The sequence below is a fragment of the Somniosus microcephalus genome, unplaced genomic scaffold, assembly GCF_052327205.1.
Source record: "Somniosus microcephalus isolate GS21.2 unplaced genomic scaffold, FLI_Smic_1.0 scaffold98, whole genome shotgun sequence".
NCBI classification, from domain to species: Eukaryota; Metazoa; Chordata; class Chondrichthyes; order Squaliformes; family Somniosidae; genus Somniosus; species Somniosus microcephalus.
In genome coordinates this window covers 545,762-569,595 of record NW_028225285.1, presented here as the reverse complement: position 1 = coordinate 569,595, position 23,834 = coordinate 545,762, and the positions used below count along the sequence as shown (strand labels likewise).

Sequence of the window (23,834 nt, the reverse complement as noted above, 5' to 3'; positions counted from 1 at the left end):
GAGGGCGAGGTGTGGAGAACGATAGCCTGTTGGTTATGTTACTGGACGGGTAATGATATAGAGAGGGTGAGGTGTGGAGAACGATAGCCTGTTGGTTATGTTACTGGACAAGTAATCCTGAGATAACGGTCCAAATATCATCGTGGACGTTTCATGAATTTGAATTCAAATTTGAAACATTTCAAAACAAAAAGCTGATTAGTAAAGATTGTTGTAAAACCCAATGCCCTTTATACCTGGTCTATACGTGACTCCAGTCCTTCACCAATGTGATGGCCTCTGAAATGGCCTAGAAAGCCTCTCGAAAGAAGGATACAGAAGAATAAAACTGGGCGGACCGCTCAGCTTCGGCATTGGATTCGGACACCACAAAGGAACACCCAGCCCAGTCAAGCCTGCAAAGCCCTCCTCATTAACTCCTGGGGACTGGTGCCAAAGTAGGGAGAAGTGGACCACACATTAGTCAAGCAACTGTGTGACGTAGTGATACATTTAAAATCATAGTTATTAGGCAAAGTCCCAGGTACCTCCATCAGCAGTCATCGGACAGGACAGACCCACCAGTGGTGGGCGCAGTGATGTACCCTCAGATGCAAGTGTCCTTCGTGTCATTAACATTGACTCCAGAGCCAAGGAAATCTCATGCCTTCAGGTCAAACATGGGCAAGGAAACCTCCTGCTGATTACCACCTACCGCCCTCCCTCAGCCGATGAATCAGTGCTCCTCCATTTTGAGCACAACTTGGAGGAAGCACTAAAGGTGACAAAAGTTCCAGAATGTACAGTAGGTGTGAGATTTAGTGCAGAGTTCCCCCGCATTTCAGTATCAAGAAACAAATGAACGAACTGGGCACAGCAAATGCTAAAGGTCCTGATATACCTATCAATTCATCCAATGAAAAGCGACGAGTTAAGAAAGTAACTATAGGTTTTTATTGGCTAAATAACAGAGCCCACCCTCGTGGGTGATCGGATCCAACAAGGAGGAATACCAGCCAGTCGACCACCTTTATACCTGGGCAGGTAGGTGGAGCCATGGGCGGAGTCGGCAGTGGTCAGCCCAGGTATAACAGTGTGACAAGAGGCGACCTCGTACAGTGATAACAATGTGAACAGTGATAACTATAGGGAAACGATCTAACAGTGATAACTATAGTGTAACGATAGTGAACGATAAAAGTGGTTTACCACATTCACCCCTTGTTTAGATTGGAGTCCGGCGGGGTGAAGTGTACTACCAGTTCTGGTATGTCAGTCTGTCCGGAGGCCTCGTAAGCCTTTCTGATCGTCGCAGCGGCGGTGTTGCGGTATCCGGTGTTAATGCTGGCGTCTGCGAGGTAGGCGAAGGCTCTTGGGGTTCCGGCGTACCGTCTACCTGGGCTAGAATTGGGGGGGGTGGTGGGGGGGTAAAGGTGGTGTCTCCGGAGTGCCCGAGGGTGTGAGGTCTCGTAAGGAGACTGTATCCTCCCGCCCGTCTGGGTATGCCACGTAGGCGTACTGGGGGTTGGCGTGCAGGAGGTTCACCCTCTCGACCAGGGGGTCCATTTTATGGGCCCTCACGTGCTTTCGCAGCAAGACAGGTCCCGGAGAGGTCAGCCAGGTTGGTAGCGTGGTTCCTGTAGTCGACTTCCTGGGGAAAACAAACATTCGTTCATGGGGGGTGGCGTTAATGGCAGTGCAGAGTAGTGACCGGGTGGAATGCAGCGCTGCCGGGAGGACTTCCTGCCAGCGGGAGGTTGGGAGGCCCTTAGACTTTAAGGCTAAGAGGACGGCCTTCCATACAGTCGCGTTCTCTCTTTCCACCTGGCCGTTCCCTCGGGGGTTGTAGCTGGTGGTCCTGCTTGCAGCAATACCTCTCGCTAGTAGGAACTGGCGGAGTTCCTCGCTCATGAAGGAGGAGCCCCGGTCACTATGTATATAGTTTGAGAACCCGAACAAGGCAAAGAGGTCGTTCAGGCATTTAATGACCGTGGTACTGGTCATGTCTGGGCAGGGGAAGGCAAAGGGGAAACGGGAGTACTCATCAACAATGTTGAGGAAGTACACATTACGGTCAGAGGACGGGAGGGGCCCCTTAAAATCGATGCTCAAGCGCTCGAAGGGGCGGGTTGCCTTGATCAGGCTTGCTCTGTCCGGTCTAAAGAAGTGCGGTTTGCACTCGGCACAGGCCTGGCAGTTCCTGGTCCTGACCTCCTCGATGGAGTAGGGCAGGTTGCGGGCCTTAATGAAGTGGTAAAGTCTGGTGACCCCAGGGTGGCAGAGGTCATTGTGGAGGGTCTGAAGTCTATCAGTTTGCGCGTTGGCGCATGTAATTCGCGATAGAGCATCGGGGGGTTCGTTCAGCTTACCAGGCCGGTACAAGATATCATAATCGTAGGTGGATAGCTCGATTCTCCACCTCAAGATCTTGTCGTTCTTGATTTTACCCCTCAGCTTGTTATTAAACATAAAAGCGACCGAACGCTGGTCGGTGAGGAGGGTAAATCGCTTGCCTGCGAGGTAATGCCTCCAGCGGCGTACCGCCTCCACAATCGCCTGGGCCTCCTTCTCGACCGAAGAGTGTCGGATCTCAGGGCCCTGTAGGGTCCTTGAGAAGGCGGCCACCGGTCTCCCCTCGTGGTTGAGGGTAGCGGCTAGGGCGAAGTCGGATGCATCGCTCTCCACTTGGAAGGGGATGGACTCATCCACCGCGTGCATAGTGGCCTTAGCAATGTCTCCCTTGATGAGGGAGAAGGCCGCGCACGCTTCTGCCATCAGGGGGAAGGATGTGGACTTCATGAGGGGTCTGGCTTTGTCCGCATAATTCGGCACCCATTGGGCATAGTAGGCGAAGAGCCCCAGGGTTCTCTTCAGCGCCTTTGGACAGTGTGGGAGGGGTAGCTCCATGAGGGGGCGCATTCTTTCGGGATCAGGGCCGATGACTCCGTTCTCTACTACGCAGCCGAGGATGGCAAGGCGCGAGGTGTTAAACACACATTTCTCCTTATTGTAGGTGAGGTTCAGCCGTTGGGCCGTACGGAGGAATCTTTCCAGATTAACGTCATGGTCTTGCCGGTCGCGGCCGCAGATGGTGACGTTATCTAGATAGGGGAACGTGGCTTGCAGCCTGTTCTGGTCAACCATCCGGTCCATCTCCCTTTGGAAGACCGAAACCCCGTTGGTGACGCCGAAGGGGACCCTAAGGAAGTGGTAGAGGCAGCCATTCGCCTCGAAGGCGGTATACTGGCGGTCCTCGGGGCGGATAGGGAGTTGGTGGTAGGCCGACTTGAGGTCGATGGTAGAGAATACCCGGTATCGTGCAATCTGATTGACCATATCAGATATGCAGGGAAGGGGGTATGCGTCCAGCTGGGTGTACCGGTTTATGGTTTGGCTGTAGTCGATGACCAAGCGGTTTTTATTGCCGGTCTTAACGACTACGACCTGGGCACGCCAGGGGCTGGTGCTCCCCTCGATGATGCCCTCCTTCAGGAGACGCTGCACCTCAGAGCTAATAAAAGCTCTGTCCCCGGCGCTGTACCGCCTGCTCTTGGTAGCGACGGGTTTGCAGTCGGGGGTGAGGTTAGCGAACAGGGAAGGTGGCGGGACCTTGAGGGTGGATAGGCCGCAGGTGTTACGCGGTGGGCGATTTAAAGGCTGCTGGTTGTCGACTGTTAGCGGGGGGAGGGGTCCGCCGTATGCTAGAGTGACACTTTGGAGGTGGGATTGAAAGTCCAGCCCTAGGACGGCAGCGCATAGCTGGGGCAGGACGAGGAGTTTAAAGTTTTTATACTCCGTGCCCTTAACCGACAGGGTCACAACACAGTAGCCGCTGATGTCTGTGGCGTGGGACCTCGATGCCATCGAGATTCGGTTGCGCGTTGGCTGGACAGTGAGGGAGTAGTGGCTCACCGTGTCTGGATGGATGGATGAAACTCTCCGTGCTTCCGCTGTCGAACAGGCAGGTCGTGGCGTGGCCGTCTACTTTGATGTCCATCATTGATTTGGACAGATGATGCGGGCGAGCTTGGTCTAGTGTGACGGAGGCTAGTGTGTGGCCGAGCGAGTCGCTGTAGTCTGTGGGTGAAGCGGTCGTCAGGTCTGGAGGTAAGGTGGCGGTCGAGTGCGGTGGGTAAAATGGCGGCGAAGATGGCTGCCCCCACAACCCACATGAGGCACTGCTGGTGTCGGTTGCCTGGATCAAAGATGGCCGCCCCCACTGCTCACACGAGAGAATGCTGGCATCTGTGGCCTTGATAAAAGATGGCCGCCCCCACAACTCGCATGAGGCACTGCTGGCCTCTGCTGCTCTCCCTCTGCAGGCCTTAGCGAAATGGCCTTTTTTCTGGCAGCTGGAACACGTCGTGTTTCTGGCTGGGCAGCGCGACCTCGGGTGTTTCGCCTGCCCACAGAAGAAGCAGCCGGCGGCCCGATCGCGGGGGTCCGAAGTCGCAGCCGGTACCGGGGGTGGCGGTCCCGGTCGGGTCCGGGACGCCGACGCTGAGGTAGGTCCTGGGGGCGGCGCTGCGGGGGGTATTGCGGTCGGGGTCGGGCCCGAGTCCCAGAGTCGTGAACAGTACCTGGAATACACCGAGGTCCCGCTGGGTCACTTCTAGGGAGTAGGCCAGGGCTGCAGCTGTGTTCAGGTCGAGGTCCTTTGATTCCAGCAGTCTCTGCCATGAGTAGTCGGACCGAAGGCCTTTCACGAAGGCATCGCGGATGTTATCTTCAGTGTTTTCTGCAGCCGATACTGCTTTAAAGTCACAGTCCCTGCCGAGTGTTCGTAGCGCCCGTAAAAATTCAGCTACAGACTCTCCTGGCTGTTGCGGGCGGGATCTTAGGAGGTGTCTGGCATACATGGAATTTACCGGGCTCCGGTACTGTTGTTTCAGTAGGTTGATAGCGGCCTCGTATGTAGTAATGTCCTGGATGAGTGCGTATACTCTCGGGCTCGCTTGGGCGGTCAGAACTCTTAGTTTGGATCTCTGAGGGACGCCGGATTCTTCCAGGTAGGATTCGAAGCAGCACAGCCAGTGTTTGAAGTCGAGGGCTGAGTTTGCTGCCTGTGGGTTTAGATCCAAGTACGGTGGTCTGAGGGCTCGCAGCCAAGCCGGCTGCTGTGGCTGTTGTAGCTCGGCGTGTGGCTGTTGTAGCTGGGCGTCTGACTGGTCTGGCACGTTAGACATTTTAAAATTTAGCCAATAAAATTGATATACCTATCAATTCATCCAATGAAAAGCGACGAGTTAAGAAAGTAACTATAGGTTTTTATTGGCTAAATAACAGAGCCCACCCTCGTGGGTGATCGGATCCAACAAGGAGGAATACCAGCCAGTCGACCACCTTTATACCTGGGCAGGTAGGTGGAGCCATGGGCGGAGTCGGCAGTGGTCAGCCCAGGTATAACAGTGTGACAAGAGGCGACCTCGTACAGTGATACAACAATGTGAACAGTGATAACTATAGTGTAACGATAGTGAACGATAAAAGTGGTTTACCACAGGTCCCGTCAATATTCTGGCTGTGGTGCTGAAGATCTGTGCTCTGGAACTAACCGCACATCTAGTGAAGTTGTTCCAGATATCCAGAATTGTCCAGGTATGTCCTGTCCACAAAGAGCAGGACAAATCCAACCCGATCAATTACTGCCCTATCAGCCTGTTCGCAATCATCAAAGTGTTGGCAGGAATTATAAACACTGCGATCAAGCAGCGCTTCGTCACAAATAAGCTGCTCACCGAGGCTCAATTTGAGTTCCACCAGGACCAATCGACTCCAAACAAAGGACCAAAGAACTGAATTCCAGCTGTGAGGTGACAGTGACTGTGTTTGACATCAAGGCAGTGTTCGACATGTGTGGCACCATGGAGTGTGGTTATTGGAGGAGAATCGTCTCAGCACCAGGACATCACTGCAGGAGATCCTCGGGACAGTGTTCGACGTGTGTGACACCATGGAGTGTGGTTATTGGAGGAGAATCGTCTCAGCACCAGGACATCACTGCAGGAGACCCTCGGGACAGTGTTCGACGTGTGTGACACCATGGAGTGTGGTTATTGGAGGAGAATCGTCTCAGCACCAGGACATCACTGCAGGAGATCCTCGGGACAGTGTTCGACGTGTGTGACACCATGGAGTGTGGTTATTGGAGGAGAATCGTCTCAGCACCAGGACATCACTGCAGGAGATCCTCGGGACAGTGTTCGACGTGTGTGTGGCACCATGGAGTGTGGTTATTGGAGCATCGTCTCAGCACCAGGACATCACTGCAGGAGATCCTCGGGACAGTGTTCGACGTGTGTGACACCATGGAGTGTGGTTATTGGAGAATCGTCTCAGCACCAGGACATCACTGCAGGAGATCCTCGGGACAGTGTTCGACGTGTGTGACACCATGGAGTGTGGTTATTGGAGAATCATCTCAGCACCAGGACATCACTGCAGGAGATCCTCGGGACAGTGTTCGACGTGTGTGGCACCATGGAGTGTGGTTATTGGAGAATCGTCTCAGCACCAGGACATCACTGCAGGAGATCCTCGGGACAGTGTTCGACGTGTGTGACACCATGGAGTGTGGTTATTGGAGGTGAATCGTCTCAGCACCAGGACATCACTGCAGGAGATCCTCGGGACAGTGTTCGACGTGTGTGGCACCATGGAGTGTGGTTATTGGAGAATCGTCTCAGTACCAGGACATCACTGCAGGAGATCCTCGGGACAGTGTTCGACGTGTGTGACACCATGGAGTGTGGTTATTGGAGAATCGTCTCAGCACCAGGACATCACTGCAGGAGATCCTCGGGACAGTGTTCGACGTGTGTGACACCATGGAGTGTGGTTATTGGAGAATCGTCTCAGCACCAGGACATCACTGCAGGAGATCCTCGGGACAGTGTTCGACGTGTGTGACACCATGGAGTGTGGTTATTGGAGAATCGTCTCAGCACCAGGACATCACTGCAGGAGTTCCTCGGGACAGTGTTCGACGTGTGTGGCACCATGGAGTGTGGTTATTGGAGGAGAATCGTCTCAGCACCAGGACATCACTGCAGGAGATCCTCGGGGCAGTGTTCGACGTGTGTGACACCATGGAGTGTGGTTATTGGAGAATCGTCTCAGCACCAGGACATCACTGCAGGAGATCCTCGGGACAGTGTTCGACGTGTGTGACACCATGGAGTGTGGTTATTGGAGAATCGTCTCAGCACCAGGACATCACTGCAGGGTTTCCTCGGGACAGTGTTCGACGTGTGTGGCACCATGGAGTGTGGTTATTGGAGGAGAATCGTCTCAGCACCAGGACATTACTGCAGGAGATCCTCGGGACAGTGTTCGACGTGTGTGGCACCATGGAGTGTGGTTATTGGAGGAGAATCGTCTCAGCACCAGGACATCACTGCAGGAGATCCTCGGGACAGTGTTCGACGTGTGTGGCACCATGGAGTGTGGTTATTGGAGGAGAATCGTCTCAGCACCAGGACATTACTGCAGGAGATCCTCGGGACAGTGTTCGACGTGTGTGGCACCATGGAGTGTGGTTATTGGAGAATCGTCTCAGCACCAGGACATCACTGCAGGAGATCCTCGGGACAGTGTTCGACGTGTGTGACACCATGGAGTGTGGTTATTGGAGAATCGTCTCAGCACCAGGACATCACTGTAGGAGATCCTCGGGACAGTGTTCGACGTGTGTGACACCATGGAGTGTGGTTATTGGAGAATCATCTCAGCACCAGGACATCACTGCAGGAGATCCTCGGGACAGTGTTCGACGTGTGTGGCACCATGGAGTGTGGTTATTGGAGGAGAATCGTCTCAGCACCAGGACATCACTGCAGGAGATCCTCGGGACAGTGTTCGACGTGTGTGGCACCATGGAGTGTGGTTATTGGAGGAGAATCGTCTCAGCACCAGGACATCACTGCAGGAGATCCTCGGGACAGTGTTCGACGTGTGTGACACCATGGAGTGTGGTTATTGGAGGAGAATCGTCTCAGCACCAGGACATCACTGCAGGAGATCCTCGGGACAGTGTTCGACGTGTGTGACACCATGGAGTGTGGTTATTGGAGAATCGTCTCAGCACCAGGACATCACTGCAGGAGATCCTCGGGACAGTGTTCGACGTGTGTGACACCATGGAGTGTGGTTATTGGAGGAGAATCGTCTCAGCACCAGGACATCACTGCAGGAGATCCTCGGGGCAGTGTTCGACGTGTGTGACACCATGGAGTGTGGTTATTGGAGAATCGTCTCAGCACCAGGACATCACTGCAGGGGATCCTCGGGACAGTGTTCGACGTGTGTGACACCATGGAGTGTGGTTATTGGAGGAGAATCGTCTCAGCACCAGGACATCACTGCAGGAGTTCCTCGGGACAGTGTTCGACGTGTGTGGCACCATGGAGTGTGGTTATTGGAGGAGAATCGTCTCAGCACCAGGACATCACTGCAGGAGATCCTCGGGACAGTGTTCGACATGTGTGACACCATGGAGTGTGGTTATTGGAGAATCGTCTCAGCACCAGGACATCACTGCAGGAGTTCCTCGGGACAGTGTTCGACGTGTGTGACACCATGGAGTGTGGTTATTGGAGAATCGTCTCAGCACCAGGACATCACTGCAGGAGATCCTCGGGGCAGTGTTCGACGTGTGTGGCACCATGGAGTGTGGTTATTGGAGAATCGTCTCAGCACCAGGACATCACTGCAGGAGATCCTCGGGACAGTGTTCGACGTGTGTGACACCATGGAGTGTGGTTATTGGAGAATCGTCTCAGCACCAGGACATCACTGCAGGAGATCCTCGGGACAGTGTTCGACGTGTGTGACACCATGGAGTGTGGTTATTGGAGAATCGTCTCAGCACCAGGACATCACTGCAGGAGATCCTCGGGACAGTGTTCGACGTGTGTGGCACCATGGAGTGTGGTTATTGGAGAATCGTCTCAGCACCAGGACATCACTGCAGGAGATCCTCGGGACAGTGTTCGACGTGTGTGACACCATGGAGTGTGGTTATTGGAGAATCGTCTCAGCACCAGGACATCACTGCAGGAGATCCTCGGGACAGTGTTCGACGTGTGTGACACCATGGAGTGTGGTTATTGGAGAATCGTCTCAGCACCAGGACATCACTGCAGGAGATCCTCGGGGCAGTGTTCGACGTGTGTGGCACCATGGAGTGTGGTTATTGGAGAATCGTCTCAGCACCAGGACATCACTGCAGGAGTTCTTCGGGGCAGAGTCTTCGGACTAACCACTTCAGCTGCTTCGCCAATGACCTTCCCTCCATCATAAAGCCAGGAGTGGGGATGTTCTCTGATGATTGCAGTGTTCAGCTCCATTTTCAATTTGTCAGATAATGAAGCAGCCCGTGCTCGAATGCAGCAAGTCCTGGACAAAATCTAGACTTGGGCAGACAAGTGGCAAGTAACATTCGCACCCCACAAGTGTCAGGCAATGCCCATCTCTCACAGGAGTGTCCAACCATGTCCCTTTGTCATTCACTGGCATTGCCATCGTCAAATCCCTACCATTGACCAGCCACAAAAAACTCGTGGCTGCTAGAGCAGGTAAGAGGCTGTGTATTCTGTGGCGAGTGGCTCAACTCCCGGCCACCCAGGAGCCTCTCCTGCACCTATAGGTACAACTGCGGTGTGATGGAAAACTCGCCACTTGCCTGGATAGGTGCAGCTGCAACAACACTCGAAGCTCCCCGCAATCCAGGACAGAGAAATACGCTTCATCAGTCCACCCACCCACCACCTTAAACATCCAATCCCTCCACCAACAGTGCACCATCACTGCAGTGTGTGCTATTTACAGAAAGAACTGCAGCAGTTCACCAAGGCTTCTTTGACAGCACCTCTCAAACCCGCGCCCTCTGCCACCTAGAAGGACAAGAGCAGCATCCGCATGGAAACACCGCCACCTCCAAGTTCCACTTCAAGTAACATACGATCCTGACTTGAACAGATATCGCCGTTCCTTCATCATCAGTGTAAATTAGAGCCAAAACACCCAGCGCCCTCTACAGATGGAACAGGAGAAGCGACTGTATGTTTCTGTAGTGTCCGTGTGTTGATAGAGACACTGAAGACAGGAGTTGGTTCATAGGTGTTTACTAAGCAAAGTCTGGAGGGGTACTAACGGATATAACACAATATACAGGCTTATATAGCCCGAGTGGCCATTACCGGCATTACAGCACATATGGGGCTCTTAAAGGCACATACACTACAGTTTCCTTAACCAATCAGCTTGAAAAATCCTTATGCAAAGTCTGAACCAGGAAGTCTTAGTTAGAATATAGAATGCAATGTCAAATCACATTCAGGAAGTGAAATGAAGAGAGAGAAAGAAAGATTGGATTCAGAATGGTTCTCACTGAAACATACAGCGTTCTTACAGGGCTTGACAGGGTAGATGCAGGGAGGATCTTTCCCCTGGCTGGGGAGTCTGTAACCAGGGGTCACAGTCTCAGAAAAAGGGGTCGGCCATTTAGGACTGAGATAAGGAGAAATTTCTTCACTCACAGGGTGGTGAATCTTTGGAATTCTCTACCCCAGAGGGCTGTGGAGACTCAGTCATTGGGTATATTCAGGACAGAGATCGACAGAGATCAACAATCCTGTTGTGCGAGGCCCCTTGGGGAGGAGAGATCATAATATGATCGAAATCTTCATTAAGATTGAGAGTGAAGTAGTTGACTCAGAGACTAAGGTCCTGAATTTTAATAAAGGAAACTACGATGGTATGAGGCGTCAGTTGGCTAGGATGGATTGGGGAACGTTACTTAAAGGGTTGATGGTGGATAGGCAATAGCAAACATTTAAAGATCGCATGGATGAACTACAGAATTTGTTCATCCCTTTTTGGCATAAAAATAAAACAAAAAAGGTGACTCAACCGTGGCTAACAAGGGAAATTAGGGATAGCATAAGATCCAAGGAGAGGACATATAAATTGGCCAGAAAGAGCTGCAAACCTGAGGATTGGGAGCAGTTTAGGATTCAGCAAAGGAGGACAAAGGGATTAATTACGAGGGGGAAGACAGAATATGAAAGTAAGCTTGCAGGGAACATAAAAACTGACTGTAAAAGCTTCTATAGATATGTGAAGAGAAAACGATTGGTGAAGTCAAGTGTAGGTCCCTTGCAGTCAGAATCAGGGGAATTTATAATGGGGAACAAAGACATGGCAGACCAATTAAATACATACTTTGGTTCTGTCTTCACAAAGGAGGACACAAATAAACTCCCAGATATGTCGGGGAACATAGGGTCTAATGAGAGGGAGGAATTGAATTAAATCAGTATTTGTAGGGAAATGGTGTTAGGGAAATTGATGGGATTGAAGGCCGATAAATCTACATCCTAGGGTACTTAAGGAAGTGGCCCTAGAAATAGTAGATGCATTGCTGGTCATCTTCCAAAATTCAATAGACTCTGGAACAGTTCCCATGGATTGGAGGGTAGCTAATGTAACCCCACTATTCAAAAAAGGTGGTAGAGAGAAAATGGGGACTTACAGACCGGTAAGCCTGACATCGGTAGTGGGGAAAATGCTAGAGTCCATTATAAAAGATGTAATAGCAGAGCACTTAGAAAACAGTGACGGGATCGGACAAAGTCAACATGGATTTACAAACGGTAAATCATGCTTGACTAATCTACTGGAATTTTTTGAGGATGTAACTGGCAGAATAGATAAGGGAGAACCAGTGGACACAGTATATTTGGACTTTCAGAAGGTTTTCGATAAGGTCCTGCATAAGAGATTAGCGTGCAAAGTTAAGGCACTTGGGATTGGGGGTAAGGTACTGACTTGTATAGAGAACTGGTTGGCAGACAGGAACAAAGTGTTGGAATAAACGCGCCTTTATCCGAGTGGCAGGCAGTGACTAGTGGGGTACCACAGGGATCAGTGCTGGGATCTCAGCTATTCACAATATATGTTAATGATCTGGACAAGGGAACTAGATGTAATATCTCCAAGTTTGCAGATAACACAAAGCTGGGTGGGCGTGTGTGCTGTCAGGAAGATGCAGATTATCTGAACGGCAATAGATTGAGAAAAGGGGAAGTGCAACATGATCTGGGTGTCCTTGTGCACCAGTCACGGAAAGTAAGCATGCAGGTGAGTCATAGAGTTTTACAGCACAGAAAGAGGCCCTTCGGCCCATCGTGTCTGCGCCGTCCATCAATCCCTGTCCAGTCTAATCCCATTTTCCAGCATTTGGTCCATAGCCTTGTATGCAATGGCATTTCAAGTGCTCATCCAAATGCTTCTTGAATGTTGTGAGGGTTCCTGCCTCTACCACCCTTTCAGGCAGTGAGTTCCAGATTACAACCACCCTCTGGGTGAAAAAGTTCCTCCTCAAATCCCCTCTAAATCTCCTGCCCCTTACCCTGAATCTATGCCCCCTTGTTATTGACCCCCCTACTAAGGGGAAAAGTTCCTCTTTATCTACCCTATCTATGCCCCTCATCATTTTGTACACCTCAATCAGGTCCCCCCTCAGCCTTCTTTGCTCCAAGGAAAACAACCCCAGCCTATTTAGTCTTTCTTCATAGCTGAGGCGCTCCATCCCAGGTAACATCCTGGTGAATCTTCTCTGCACCCTCTCCAAAGCAATCACATCCTTCCTATAGTGAGGCGACCAGAACTGCACACAGTACTCCAGCTGTGGCCTCACCAGCGTTTTGTACAGCTCCATCATAACCTCCCTGCTCTTATATTCTATGCCTCGGCTAATGAAGGCAAGTATCCCATATGCCTTTTTAACCACCTTATCTACCTGTTCCGCTGCCTTCAGGGATCTATGTACATGTACACCAAGGTCCCTCTGAACTTCCTAGGGTCCTACCACTCATTTTGTATTCTCTTGCCTTATTTGTCCGTCCAAAATGCATTACCTCGCACTTTTCAGGGTTAAATTCCATTTGCCACTTTTCCGCCCATCTGACCAACCCGTTTATATTGTCCTGTAGCCTGAGGCTTTCTTCCTCGCAATTTACCACCCCACCAATTTTCGTGTCATCTGCGAACTTACTGATCATACCTTTTACATTCTCATCCAAATCATTTATGTAGATCACAAACAGCAAGGGACCCAGCACCGATCCCGGAGGTACCCCACTGGACACAGGTTTCCAGTCACAAAAGCAACCTTCGACCATCACCCTCTGCCTCCTGCCACTCAGCCAGTTTAGGCTCCAACGCGCCAAGGCACCCTGGATCCCATGGGCTCTTACCTTCTTGACCAGTCTCCTATGCGGGACTTTGTCAAAAGCTTTACTGAAGTCCATGTAAACCACATCCACAGCATTTCCCTCATCCACACACCTAGTCACCCCCTCGAAAAATTCAATCAGATTTGTCAGACATGGTTTACCCTTGACAAAGCCATGCTGACTATCCCCGATTAATCCTTGCCTCTCCAAGTGGAGACTAATTTTGTCCCTCAGAATTTTTTCCAATAATTTCCCTACCACAGATGCTAGGCTCACTGGCCTGTAATTCCCTGGTTTATCCCTGCTACCCTTCTTGTATAATGGTACTACGTTAGCTGTTCTCCAGTCCTCTGGTACATCCCCTGTGGCCAGAGGGGCTCTGAAAATTTGTGTCAGAGCCCCTGCAATCTCCTCCTTTGCCTCCCACAACAGCCTGGGGTACATCTCGTCCGGGCCTGGGGATTTATCCACTTTTTGGCCTGCTAAAACCGCTAGTACCTCCTCCCTCTCGATGCTAATATGTTCAAGTATGTCACAGTCCCGTTGCCCGATTTCTATGTCTACATCGTCCTTCTCCATAGTGAACACAGATGCAAAAAATTCATTTAAAACCCCGCCTACATCATCTGGCTCTACACACAGATTGCCACTTTGGTCCCTACCCTTTCCCTGGTTATCCTCTTGCCCTTAATATACTTATAAAACATCTTAGGATTTTCCTTTATTTTGCTCGCCAGTGTTTAAAAAGGCAAGTGGTATGTTGGCCTTTGTAGGGAGAGGATTAGAGTACAGGAGTAAGAATGTCTTGCAGCATTTGTACAGGGCCTTGGTGAGACCACACCTTCAGTATTGTGTGCAGTGTGCAGTTTTGGTCACCTTATCTGAGGAAGGATGTTCTTGTCATGGAGGGAGTGCAGCGAAGATTCACCAGACTGACACTTGGGATGGCAGGAATGATGTATGAAGAGAGATTGGTTCAATTAGACTTATACTCGCTGGAGTTTAGAAGAATGAGAGGGGATCTCATTGAAACTTATAAAATTCTGACAGGACCGGACAGACTTGATGCAGGAAGGATGTTCCCGATGGCGGGGGAGTCCAGAACCAGGGTTCACAGTCTAAGGATAAGGGGTAAGCCATTTAGGACAGAGATGAGGAGGAATCTCTTCACCCAGAGAGTGGTGAACCTGTGGAATTCTCTGCCACAGAATGCAGTTGAGGCCAATTCATTAAATATATTTAAGAAGGAGTTGGATATATTTCTTAAGGCTAAAGGGATCAAGGGATATGGGGAGAAGGCAGGGACAGGGTACTGAATTTGGATGATCAGCCATGATCTCATCAAATGGCGGAGCAGGCTCGAAGGGATAAATGGGCTCCTGCTATTATTTCTTATCTTATGTTCAGAGGGAACGAAAAAAGTGACAAAGGAAAAGGTACCAACATTATTGAGTTTTTGTTTGTACAGCTCCAACAATGATTAAAATCTGAAGGAATGAGACTCCACAGGTGTAAAGTTTAATTTTCAGTGCAAGAGAGGTTGTCTGGCATCAGTTAAGGCTGATCACACCGTTAAACAAATAATTACACTGGAATAGGCAAGTCCTGACGTTTCCTGGCGAGTTTCCTGTGTATCTATCAGGTAAGTACAGTAATTTTACGCCATTCCATTTCAATGGCGAGTCTCTCGGCGAGACACCATTCTCGCGCAGCTGAGAGAGCAGCAGGGCAACTCGGACAGGACATTCCTGATTTTCCTGTTTAACTCCGCATGTGCAGTCGCTGGAAGTTACTGTCCAATTTACACTTTAATAACAGTGAGCGCTGCTAGCCCCACCGTTAATTCTACCGCAAAATCTGGCCTATTACGAAAATATGAAACCGTGGGGGACTACGGTCTCCCGCGTAAAGAAATAGGCAACACAGCGAGCTACAAGAAATAGGTCTTTACTCCAACTCTCACAATACAGGACTGAATTCGTGAAGCCTGCGAGCCTGTGATGACTCACGGATTGGTCACCTGCTGGAACCCGATTGGTTTTCCTTCTCAGCAGCAGGCAAGTCTGAACATGCCTTATTCCTCTCAGCTTGCAACTGTCTTGCGGGGGGGGGGGGGGGGGGGGGGGGAGGGGAATACAGCAGTTAAAAAGGGGATTATACAGGGTTATCTACATACACAGTGTTTCCCCAATGTGGCAACGCCCCCCCCCAGAATCCTCGTTAACTGTAAAAGTCAGTCTCTGCGGAGGTTTGACCAAGCGGCCGTAGCGGCTGTAGTAGCCATCTGGCGTGTGAGGAGGGCTGTCTGGGAGGTCGGCCGGTTGGTTCGTCGGCTGGTCTGCCGGTGGGCGGGCTGCCGGCGAAGGTGGAGCGGCGGCGGGAAGTAAGGTTCTGGCGTGTCTTGGTCCTCTTGTGGGGCCGCCGCCAACGCGGGAGGTCTGCCCCGCCATGGGGGGAAGAGCCGGCCGAAACGGGAAGCTGAGGTCCAGGTGCGCCGGTTTGAGGCGGCCTACTGAAATAAGGTCCGGCTTCCCGCCGACGTCGATAAGAAAAGCTTTGTACCCAGTCTCCAATACTGGGAAGGGGCCGGTGTATGGTGCCTGCAGCGGGCCTCTGTGCGCGTCCCAGCGCACGAAGACAAACTCCGCATGTCGTAAGTCTCGAGGCACGTAGGACGGCTGCGGGCCGTGTTGCGAAGTGGGCACTGGACGGAATTGCTGGGCCGCGTCCTGGTGCAGGGAAAACTGTCTGGCGGCTGACCACGGCTCCGTTGTCAGGGGGAGGAAGTCGCCTGGTACTCTGAGCGGTTGGCCATGGACCATCTCGGGCGCGGAGGTCCTCTTTGGGCGCGGTGCGCAATCCCAGGAGGACCCAGGGTAGTTTGTCGATCCAGCTGGTGTCGGCCAGGCTGGCGCGGAGAGAGGCTTTCAAGGAATGATGAAAGCGCTCGCAGAGCCCATTGGCCTACGGGTGGTAGGCTGTTGTCCTGTGCAACTTGGTGCCGAGGCCGGCGGTGATGGCATTCCACAAGTGGGAGGTGAACTGGGGGCCTCTGTCCGAGGATATGTCGGTCGGCACGCCGAACCGGGCCACCCATGTCGAGGCGAATGCTCTCGCGACGTCGGTCGTGGGGGTGGAGGCGAGGGGAACCACCTCGGGCCATCTGGTGGTGCGGTCGACGATCATGAGGTGTGTAAAACCGTGCGACGGCAGCAAGGGGCCTACCAGATCGACGTGGACGTGGTCGAAACGCCTCTCTGGCACCGGGAAACACTCCAATGGCGCCTTGGTGTGCTGCTGGACCTTAGCGCGCTGACACGCCACGCATGTGTTGGTCCAGTCTCACATCCTTGTGGAGTCCAGGCCAGACGAACTTGGCGGACATAAGTTTCTGAGACGCACGCATCCCTGGATGTGAGAGGCCGTGGATGATGTCGAAAACTCGCTTGCGCCAGGCGGATGGGACGACCGGCCTAGGCAAGGGGACTGAGACGTCGCACAAGAGGGTTGTGCCGACTGTGTGGAAGTGGATGTCGGCCAGGGTGAGGCTGGTAGTTGACGTCCTGAGGGCCTGGATCTCCGCGTCGGCGGCCTGGTCTCTCGCCATGCTGGCATAGTCGACGCCCAGGTGCACTGCGTGGAACGAGGGTCTTGATAGGCAGTCGGCCACCAAATTGTCCTTGCCGGCGACATGGCGGATGTCCATGGTGAACTCCGAGATGAAGTTGAGTTGGCGCGCGGACCAGGGTTCGGTTACTTTGGCCATGGCGAAAGTGAACGGCTTGTGGTCCACGAATGCGGTGAACGGCCGGCCTTCCAGAAGGAAACGGAAGTGCTGGATTGCCAGGAACAGGGGCTCTCTGTCGAACGTGTAGGCCTGCTCGTTCTTGCGCAGCTGTCGGCTGAAAAATGCCAGTGGCTGCCACGCGCCTTCGACCCACTGTTGCTGGACGGCGCAATCCGAGGCGTCCGTGGTGAGGGTGGTCTTGGCACCTGGGATGGGGTGGGCCAGCAGTGTGGCGTTGGCCAAGGCGCTTTTGGTCTGGTGGAAGGCTGTCGCCATCTCGCTGGACCAGGTGAGTTGCTCTTTGCCAGTTTTGCCCCTGGTGGCTTTGTAGAGGGGGCGCATGAGTGCGGCAGCCTTGGGCACGAACCGGTGATAGAAATTGACCATCCCCAAAAATTTCTGCAGCGCCTTGACCGAGGTGGGCTAGGGAAAGTCCGCCACCGCCTGCACCTTGGAAGGTAGGGGAATGGCTCCCCTTGGCGAGATTCTGTGGCCGAGAAAGTCAATTTGGGCTGCTCCGAACTGGCATTTGGTCGGGTTGACGATTAGCCCGTGTTGGCTGAGGCGCTGGAAAAGGGAGCGCAAATGCGCGATGTGCTCGGCCTTGCTGGTGCTGGCCACGAGGATATCGTCCAGATAGACGAACAGGAAGCTCAGGTCCTGTAGGACGGAATCCATGAGCCGTTGGAAGGCCTGTGTGGCGTTCTTGAGCCCGAAGGGCATGCGCAGGAACTCGAACAGTCTGAAGGGGGTGATGACCGCCGTCTTCTGGACGTCTGCGTGGCGGACGGGGACCTGATGGTAGCCGCGAATCAAGTCGGCCTTGGAAAAGACGGACTTTCCTGCTAGGTGTGCCGAGAAGTCTTGGATGTGCGGAATGGGGTATCTATCGGGCGTGGTGGCGTCGTTGAGCCATCTGTAGTCACCGCAGGGGCGCCAGCCACCGCCCGGCTTGGGCACAATGTGGAGGGGGGACGACCAAGGGCTGTTCGAGCGGCGGATGATGCCCAGTTTTTCCATCGTGGCGAATTCTTCCTTGGCCGCCATCTTGGCTGGGTCCAGGCGTCTGGCTCGAGCGAACACTGGTGGTCCCGTAGTGGCGATGTGGTGCTCGACCCCATGCTTGGCTGCCGCGGCTGAGAAGGTAGGTTGTGTGAGCCTCGGGAAATCTGCGAGTAGGCGGGCGTAGTCGTCATGCGCCGGGGCGGAGCAGGACCCGACGAGGGCCGGGCTGTTGCTCTGCTGGCAGGCCAGTGAAGCGAAAGTTGCTGCGTCGATCAGGCGCCTGTCGCGGACGTCGATCAGGAGTCCGTGGGCGCAAAGAAAATCGGCGCCCAGCAAGGGATGTGCCACCGAGGCCGTCACGAAATCCCACGTAAATCGCTGGCCGTTGAAACAAACCTCGGCCAGTCGCTTTCCGAAAGTAGCGATGGCCACGCCATTTGCCGCCACGAGGGGTGGGCCGCTGCGGCCTGCCTGGATGTCGAGCTGGGAGGCAGGAATTACGCTGCATTGGGCTCCGGTGTCGTAAAGGAATCTGCGCCCTGAAAGAGAGTCGGTTATGTACAGCAGTTTACCTGCGGTGCCGATGGCCATCGCGGCGGCGGGGGTGCGGTCGAGCGGGCCTAGGCGGTGGCGCGGGGCTGGTGCGTTGGGCCGGGTGGCCATCTTGGTTTGATCGAAAGAGCAGGGTGCTCTGCAGCGTTGGGCCTTGTGGCCGAAACGCGCGTGGTAATAGCAGTTGGGCGGCCTGGCGTGGCGGCGCGCGCTCGGTGGTGTCGGGGAGCCTCGCGGCTGCACAGCCGAGTTGGGCGACGGCGAAGACTTTGTCCGTGGCGGCTGCCAGTTGTACGCAGTCCGTGATCGGGGACCCCGTGAGGGCAGTCTGTACCTGCTGAGGAAGCAGGCTGAGGAAAAGGGCCCGAAAGAAGAAGCACTGCGGTTCAGAGCCCAGGAGCGCAAGCATCCGGCTCATCAACTGGGTCGGGGTAGAATCGCCGAGGCCTGGTAGTGAGAGAAGCTTGCGGGCCCTCTCCTCCCTGGACAGGCCGTAAGCCTGCAGCAAGCAGCCCTTAATGGTTGAGTACTTGCCGGTCTGTGGTGGGTTCCCCAGCAGGTCGAGAACTTCGGCGGCGGTAGAGCTTGCTAGTGCTGAGACTACGTGGAGGTACCTTTCTTCATCGTCTTGAACCCTGCGAAGGGTGAATTGGGCCTCCGAGTGCGCGAACCAAGCTGATGCTTGGTGTTCCTAGAAGGTGGGGAGCTTCAAGGACGCGGCGCCGGCCGACATCGGGCTGCTGCTGGTTGCCATCGGGTCGTTGCTGGCCTCTGTAGGGCTGCGTGAGTCGGGGGCTTCGGCCGCCGACATTCGGGGTCACCAATGTGGGGGACTACGGTCTCCCGCGTAAAGAAATAGGCAACACAGCGAGCTACAAGAAATAGGTCTTTACTCCAACTCTCACAATACAGTACTGAATTCGTGAAGCCTGCGAGCCGATGATGACTCACGGATTGGTCACCTGCTGGAACCTGATTGCTGCTGAGAGAAGGAAAACCAGGCAAGTCTGAACGTGCCTTATTCCTCTCAGCTTGCAACTGTCTTGCGGGGGGGGGGGGGGGGGAATACAGCAGTTAAAAGGGGATTATTCATGTTTATCTACATACACACAGTGTTTCCCCAATGTGGCAACGCCACAAAACTATCACTAATTTATCCCCCAGTCACTCAGTCCGTGAACAAAATGGTGCAGAAACCAAACCATTAAAGTGAGCGGATGGAAAATCCCGACTGAGAAATCTCAATTTCCTCATGTTCCCCCTGGGGAGTGACGTCCCACACCAAGAGCACAGGGGCAGGTAATTACAGACTGAGAAATCTCAATTTCCCCATGTTCCCCCTGGGGAGTGACGTCCCACACCGAGAGCACAGGGGCAGGTAATTACAGACTGAGAAATCTCAATTTCCTCATGTTCCCCCTGGGGAGTGACGTCCCACACCGAGAGCACAGGGGCAGGGAATTACAGACTGAGAAATCTCAATTTCCCCATGTTCCCCCCTGGGGAGTAATGTCCCACACCAAGAGCACAGGGGCAGGTAATTACAGACTGAGTAATCTCAATGTCCTCATGTTCCCCCTGGGGAGTGACGTCCCACACCAAGAGCACAGGGGCAGGTAATTACAGACTGAGAAATCTCAATTTCCTCATGTTCCCCCCCTGGGGAGTGACGTCCCACACCAAGAGCACAGGGGCTGGTAATTTACCCAGTTGTGTACAGGTTTGGACACTCCATTTATAGGATGTAAAAGCAGTGGAAAAACTGGCGAGCAATTGCACGAGGATGTTACCAGGGATGTGGAGTTACCGTTAGAGAGTGCGATTTGAGAACGTTGGGCTCATTCCACGAGAGGTGAGCAGGTTAAGTGAGGAGTTCAGATCAAAAATATTTACTGATATTTCCACTGATTGCCCAGAGGGCAAATATTTAGGCAAATTCAAAGAATGGGGTGAAGGTTGATAAATGTAATTACACATGCGGTGGTTCGAAAGCAGAATTCAATCCCACAAGCTATGGTGGAAGCAAGTGGACATTTATTTACTAAAATCTCTTTCTATTGCTGCGTGGATAGAAAGGAATGTTGGAGTGTGGGGAGTGAAGGGAAGATTGCACCTGGACTGACTGGGATACTAACCTTAATGTGGTCAACAGGTGGTGGGATTAGACTAGGTGGGATATTAACAGAAATGGGTAGTGAGCAGGAGGTTGGGATTAGACTACGTGGGATATTAACAGTAATGGGCAGTGAGCAGGAGGTTGGGATTAGACTAGGTGGGATATTAACGGTAATGGGCAGTGAGCAGGAGGTTGGGATTAGACTAGGTGAGATATTAACAGTAATGGGCATTGAGCAGGAGGTTGGGATTAGACTAGGTGGGATATTAACAGTAATGGGCAGTGAGCAGGAGGTTGGGATTAGACTAGGTGGGATATTAACAGTAATGGGTAGTGAGCAGGAGGTTGGGATTAGACTAGGTGGGATATTAACAGTAATGGGCAGTGAGCAGGAGGTTGGGATTAGACTAGGTGGGATATTAACAGTAATGGGCAGTGAGCAGGAGGTTGGGATTAGACTAGGTGGGATATTAACAGTAATGGGCAGTGAGCAGGAGGTTGGGATTAGACTAGGTGGGATATTAACGGTAATGGGCAGTGAGCAGGAGGTTGGGATTAGACTAGGTGGGATATTAACGGTAATGGGCAGTGAGCAGGAGGTTGGGATTAGACTAGGTGGGATATTAACAGTAATGGGTAGTGAGCAGGAGGTTGGGATTAGACTAGGTGGGATATTAACAGTAATGGGCAGTGAGCAGGAGGTTGGGATTAGACTAGGTGGGATATTAACGGTAATGGGCAGTGAGCAGGAGGTTGGGATTAGACTAGGTGGGATATTAACAGTAATGGGTAGTGAGCAGGAGGTTGGGATTAGACTAGGTGGGATATTAACAGTAATGGGCAGTGAGCAGGAGGTTGGGATTAGACTAGGTGAGATATTAACAGTAATGGGCAGTGAGCAGGAGGTTGGGATTAGACTAGGTGGGATATTAACAGTAATGGGCAGTGAGCAGGAGGTTGGGATTAGACTAGGTGGGATATTAACAGTAATGGGCATTGAGCAGGAGGTTGGGATTAGACTAGGTGGGATATTAACGGTAATGGGCAGTGAGCAGGAGGTTGGGATTAGACTCGGTGGGATATTAACAGTAATGGGCAGTGAGCAGGAGGTTGGGATTAGACTAGGTGGGATATTAACAGTAATGGGCAGTGAGCAGGAGGTTGGGATTAGACTAGGTGGGATATTAACAGTAATGGGCAGTGAGCAGGAGGTTGGGATTAGACTAGGTGGGATATTAACAGTAGTGGGCAGTGAGCAGGAGGTTGGGATTAGACTAGGTGGGATATTAACAGTAATGGGCAGTGAGCAGGAGGTTGGGATTAGACTAGCTGGGATATTAACAGTAATGGGCAGTGAGCAGGAGGTTGGGATTAGACTAGGTGGGATATTAACAGTAGTGGGCAGTGAGCAGGAGGTTGGGATTAGACTAGGTGGGATATTAACAGTAATGGGCAGTGAGCAGGAGGTTGGGATTAGACTAGGTGGGATATTAACAGTAATGGGCAGTGAGCAGGAGGTTGGGATTAGACTAGGTGGGATATTAACAGTAATGGGTAGTGAGCAGGAGGTTGGGATTAGACTAGGTGGGATATTAACAGTAATGGGCATTGAGCAGGAGGTTGGGATTAGACTAGGTGGGATATTAACGGTAATGGGCAGTGAGCAGGAGGTTGGGATTAGACTAGGTGGGATATTAACAGTAATGGGTAGTGAGCAGGAGGTTGGGATTAGACTCGGTGGGATATTAACAGTAATGGGCATTGAGCAGGAGGTTGGGATTAGACTAGGTGGGATATTAACGGTAATGGGCAGTGAGCAGGAGGTTGGGATTAGACTAGGTGGGATATTAACGGTAATGGGCAGTGAGCAGGAGGTTGGGATTAGACTAGGGGGGATATTAACAGTAATGGGCAGTGAGCAGGAGGTTGGGATTAGACTAGGGATATTAACAGTAATGGGCAGTGAGCAGGAGGTTGGGATTAGACGAGGTGGGATATTAACGGTAATGGGCAGTGAGCAGGAGGTTGGGATTAGACGAGGTGGGATATTAACAGTAATGGGCAGTGAGCAGGAGGTTGGGATTAGACTAGGTGGGATATTAACGGTAATGGGTAGTGAGCAGGAGGTTGGGATTAGACTAGGTGGGATATTAACGGTAATGGGCAGTGAGCAGGAGGTTGGGATTAGACTAGGTGGGATATTAACAGTAATGGGCAGTGAGCAGGAGGTTGGGATTAGACTAGGTGGGATATTAACAGTAATGGGCAGTGAGCAGGAGGTTGGGATTAGACTAGGTGGGATATTAACGGTAATGGGCAGTGAGCAGGAGGTTGGGATTAGACTAGGTGGGATATTAACAGTAATGGGCAGTGAGCAGGAGGTTGGGATTAGACTAGGTGGGATATTAACGGTAATGGGCAGTGAGCAGGAGGTTGGGATTAGACTAGGTGGGATATTAACAGTAATGGGCAGTGAGCAGGAGGTTGGGATTAGACTAGGTGGGATATTAACGGTAATGGGCAGTGAGCAGGAGGTTGGGATTAGACGAGGTGGGATATTAACAGTAATGGGCAGTGAGCAGGAGGTTGGGATTAGACTAGGTGGGATATTAACAGTAATGGGCAGTGAGCAGGAGGTTGGGATTAGACTAGGTGGGATATTAACAGTAATGGGCAGTGAGCAGGAGGTTGGGATTAGACTAGGTGGGATATTAACTGTAATGGGCAGTGAGCAGGAGGTTGGGATTAGACTAGGTGGGATATTAACGGTAATGGGCAGTGAGCAGGAGGTTGGGATTAGAGTAGGTAGGATATTAACAGTAATGGGCAGTGAGCAGGAGGTTGGGATTAGACTAGGTGGGATATTAACAGTAATGGGCAGTGAGCAGGAGGTTGGGATTAGACTAGGTGGGATATTAACAGTAATGGGCAGTGAGCAGGAGGTTGGGATTAGACTAGGTGGGATATTAACAGTAATGGGCAGTGAGCAGGAGGTTGGGATTAGACTAGGTGGGATATTAACAGTAATGGGCAGTGAGCAGGAGGTTGGGATTAGACTAGGTGGGATATTAACGGTAATGGGCAGTGAGCAGGAGGTTGGGATTAGAGTAGGTAGGATATTAACAGTAATGGGCAGTGAGCAGGAGGTTGTGATTAG

The 23,834-nt window shown here is 52.2% G+C and overlaps 1 protein-coding gene across 1 annotated transcript in view; it reads right to left on the bottom strand.

Annotated features, from left to right (window-relative positions):
* Positions 1-23,834, bottom strand: part of LOC147083074 (NACHT, LRR and PYD domains-containing protein 3-like) — a 137,019-nt gene that overhangs the window by 36,075 nt on the left and 77,110 nt on the right. The gene's annotated exons all lie outside the window — the stretch shown is intronic.